Below are 4,705 nucleotides of genomic sequence, written 5' to 3'. Positions count from 1 at the left end.
ACGGTTCCTCAAGGGAGCTAGGAGATTACGTCCTGCACGGCCGCCTTTGGTGCCGCCGTGGGATTTAGCCTTGGTATTGGAGGCATTGTCACGACCACCTTTTGAGCCCTTAGCTTCTATTGCTATTAAGGAGCTTTCGGTTAAAACGGCGCTGCTTCTCGCTCTCGCGTCGGCGAAGCGGGTTGGGGATTTACAGGCTTTCTCTGTGAGTGAAGACTGTTTTCGCTTTGGGCCGGGAAACTGTAATGTAACTCTCAGACCGAGGCCGGGCTATGTCCCTAAGTCGCTTAATACCCCGTTCAGAGCGCAGATAGTTTCTCTGCCGGCACTGTCTGCTGAGCCATCAACCTCTCGGGGTTTGGACGCTCAGAGTGCTGTTTGCCCAGTCAGAGCACTTCGGGAATACATTTCTCGCTCGGCTGCTTTTCGAGTATCGGACCAGCTGTTTGTGTGCTTCGGCGGGTGCAACAAGGGACGGGGAGGCTCTAAACAGAGGCTTGCTCACTGGATTGTAGACGCTATTGTTTTGGCTTATGATTGCCTGGGGCAGGAATGTCCCCTTAACGTCAAGGCTCATTCGACTAGGGCGGTTGCCTCCTCGTGGGCCTGGACTAAAGGGATGTCTATTCAGGATTTATGTCTTGCGGCTGGCTGGTCTTCTCAGAACACGTTTGCCAGGTTTTACAAGTTGGATTTGCCCTCTGTAGGGTCGCGAGTGCTTTCGGTGAGTTGATGTGTACACAGCATTGAAGAGCTGCTCTGCGCTGTGCTCATGAGTTGTTCTGTGCTTTTGTGTGTTTTTACTGTTGCCGTCGCTATGCGTTGGACTTCTCTTACTGTTGTTGTTGCCCTGCTATTGTCAGTGCGAACTTTCCCCCGGTTATACTGCTCGGGATATGCAAATTCTGGCAGTGTTTTGTAAGCGTGTGATAGGTCCCTTTTAGCCTATCAGAGGTTAGAGGTTCGCTATTGGCCAATCTCAGCCTCTCGGAAGCTTGCATTCTGGGGGGGGGGGGGGGGGCGGTCTTGGGTTGGATCCGTGATCAGTGGTTTGTTTTGGCTGCCACGGCGGGATTCTATACTGTTCCCATGTACGACATTCGTAATGTCGAAGTTCCGTAGCCTTGATAGGGAACGTCTCCGGTTACTCACGTAACCTCGGTTCCCTGAGAGGCAAGGAACGAGACATTACGCTAGCCTAGCCGCCGTGTTCGCTATTGATTTTAGCGTTTTCGTTCGATTCTGAAGAGGAATTGACGCTGCACTTGCTTTATACTGCTACGAAGTGTCAGTATTTGCATATTTGCGTCAATTGGCCAGCTCTGCTGGCATTAGCCTATAAGATTTCAGCGGAAGTGAAGGATGAGAGGAGTTCCCATATACGACATTCGTAATGTCTCGTTCCTTGCCTCTCAGGGAACCTAGGTTACGTGAGTAACCGGAGACGTTTTCCCAGCTAACAAAAATATGTTCTAATGTTTTGCTAACGTTCCCATTAAGTTATGAAAACATGTAAATGAGCCCCAGAAAGCTATTTACGGTCAAGTAAGTGTTCACTGGCCCCTGATAAACTGTGTGATGTGATTAAACACACACACACACACACACACAGAAATCCTACAATAAACGGGTCTTGCAGCTCGACTGAAGAGGTTTATATGAAGCTCCTCTCTCTCTATATCTATATCTCTCTCCCCCTCCTGTTCTTTCTCTCTCTCTCTCTTTCTCTCTTTCTCTCTCTCTCTCCCTCCCTCTCTCTCTCTCTCTCTGATTTAAGCCAGGTCTGCCCTCTTAGCTAATTGACTTAAGCCAGGTCCGTGTTCTCGTGACAGGACACTCCAGACCCATAAACTACATTAGCTGTATAACTGTCCGATGAATCTCTTCAGGACTGAACACTAGCTTTCCTACTCACAGAATATGCAGTCAAACCGAAAATTGACCCCCCCCTCCCCCCCCCCCCCCACACACACACACACACGTGACCACACGAGCAGACTCTGGCACTGGATCTGATTATGTCTGCTGGTTAGAGAGAATGCAGAGAGACAGACCCACTGCCCCACATCGAGCCGCTGAAGCCTGATGCGATTACAGCGTCCCAGCGCTCTCGTTATTACATTACCCAGTCTTCACACACACACACACACACACACACACGCTGCTCAGGACACACACTGATAACCCGTGTTACAGGACAGGAGACAGACGTGACGAGTCCACAAACCCATTAGTGCTCCTCATCATCTGTCAAAACACAAGCCCTATTGGGTTTCTCTTCATCTGAACATGCAGAATATGAACTGTTCTGAGATCTGAACACTTCACTAAACGCACGCCAGGCTTCAGTCCAGAGGCCACACTGCGCTTGCTGGAGAATATTAGCTCTTGTTGAATATCATTTCCACCTGATCCGATAATGTCGTTTTCAGCTGCAGATTCTGCGCTCTAATAAAATGCCCGGTTGTTTCAACCCATGTTTGGGTCAAATATGGACAAACCCAACCATTGGTTTACGTTTTGAAATGAAATGTTTAACCCAACGGTTGGGTTTGTCCATATAACTGACCCAAACATCGCAGCATTGTTTAGAGTGTGCCTGTTGTGGAGCCGCTGAACGGCTCACGCTAACATACTGTCCTTTTAGAAATTGCATTAACATATTAATGTCCCTCGTGAGTGTCATAAAACACTTCAATGTTTCTGTGTTTCCTGTCGTCACACAAGAGCTTGATGTAATGAGCCGAATCACTGGAACAGAGTCCGTCTGTCTTTCCAAAGCAAATGGAAGTTTCAATGTCCAAGCTAAATGTTGTTTATATATATATATGAAAAAAGTGTAACCCTCATAAAAAAAATGTAATAAAATTATGCAAAGTGTTATTGGTAACACAATACAAGTAATCAGATTACTTTTTAAAGTCACTAGTAAAGTAACACGTTTCTTTTACATTTACAACAAAATATTTAAATAGTTACTTTTTCAAATAAGTAACGCAAGTTTTCCCATGCATTGACTGACAGCTCTCACAAACTGATCTATCAAAACTCAACGTTATTGAATGAAATGTTGAACCCATTTCTCAGCGTTTTGTACAAAATGTTTTTTTTTTTAATGAAACTTTCCCACATTCGAGTGCTGATGAAGCTAGAATACAATGATTTGTTTTGTTTTTTTAAGCAGAGGCTGTATTTCCTTTTCATATATTTTATATTTAACGCGTAAGTGACACATTATTAGTTACATAATATTGCAATGCATTACCTTTAAAAGTAACTTCCCCCAAACACTGGTTATTATTATGCATGAAAATATTGTTCAATTTTGTGTTTTTATGGTGTATAAAATGCTAGCTGAGGAATTATCTTTAGGATTTTAGAGGCTTTAAAAGATGTTTCTGTTTCTGCAGGCTTTCCCAGCATTGAGTAGAAAAACAGTAACATTTACATGAATGCATTTAGTAGACACCTTTTGTTTTTACATTGCATTGATTTGATCAGTTCATGCTTTGGGAATCAAACCCATGACCCTCTGCTGAGCTACAGGAACACTGAAGCAAGAACGCCTCTTCGAAGGCATTAGAGCTCAAAGCAAAGCCTGTGTTTTCTGTGATGTTGATGTTCAGGATCCGCTCTCTGTCTTCCTTCAGGCGAGACGGATCTCCAGTCGTTGGCAAAAGAAAATTGGATTACTCTTGTCGTGTTGTTGGGAACGCTTCCTTCCAGAATGACAAACTGCAATGGAAAATACTCCGAGTCAGCAATAAGAGGGGCTTCTGCGAACATGACGAAGTGTGCGATTGTGTTTCCGCTCAGATTCATGAACCTCGACACCATATGTTACAGCGACACTGCGTTATACGGAGCTCGTTCGTAATGTTGAGCAATGCTGCATTTAGACGTGTGTCAGAGAGATGTGTCTGTATTAGACCTCAGCACACCGGCCGCTGGATCAACACTGATGTCTCAGTTTGGCAGCTTGGACTGATCTGAGTTTCTTAAAAGTGGCCAAGTTATTAGAAGTTCATTAGACACCCGGCTGTTCTCCAAAGACTGTTAAATCACAGCGAGATTGTTGAAGTTTCAGAAATGTCTCAAAGGCTTGAAAGCATTTAGATATTGTGCAAAGTGCAATTCAAAGTGTCTGAGCCATAATTGAATCCAGTTTATTGATTCATTGAAATGTTAGCTGTGATACATGAAGGCTTTCGCTCAAATATGTCACGCCGCTCATTCATCATTTACAAATGACTCTGATCGTCCATCGAGCCACTCGCAGTGCTGATACTCTCACTAGATGATCTTTATAACAGAAGTCAATGAAGTCACAACGTCATGACCATGATTCAAACATGTTATTGATGTAAATATGAGGAGAAAAAAATAACACAGCAAAATATTAAAGTGCCACTATTATGCTATTCCAATACCCTAATGTTGTTCTAAAGGTCTCCTACAACAGATTCAGTCGTCCAAGATCAAAAACACTGTAATGTCCTTATAATCTGCACTGCAGCGTCAGCTCTTTCCTCTCAGTGTCTGAAACTCTTGATCACAGTGATACGAACAGTGACGATGGCGTGGGTTTCACCGTATCAATCTCAGAAAACAGCGTCTCCTCGACACGAACAACAAGAGCCGAACTCTTCCAGTCTCAGATACACTACAGTGTTTGAGGGCGGAGCTAAGAGACGCTGCTCAGCCA

The sequence above is a fragment of the Rhinichthys klamathensis genome, unplaced genomic scaffold (genome assembly GCF_029890125.1).
Source record: "Rhinichthys klamathensis goyatoka isolate OS25496 unplaced genomic scaffold, OSU_Roscu_1.1 h1tg000886l_1, whole genome shotgun sequence".
Taxonomy (NCBI): domain Eukaryota; kingdom Metazoa; phylum Chordata; class Actinopteri; order Cypriniformes; family Leuciscidae; genus Rhinichthys; species Rhinichthys klamathensis.
The sequence above is the reverse complement of the archived record's forward strand: the minus strand, read 5'-3'. Positions refer to the sequence as shown.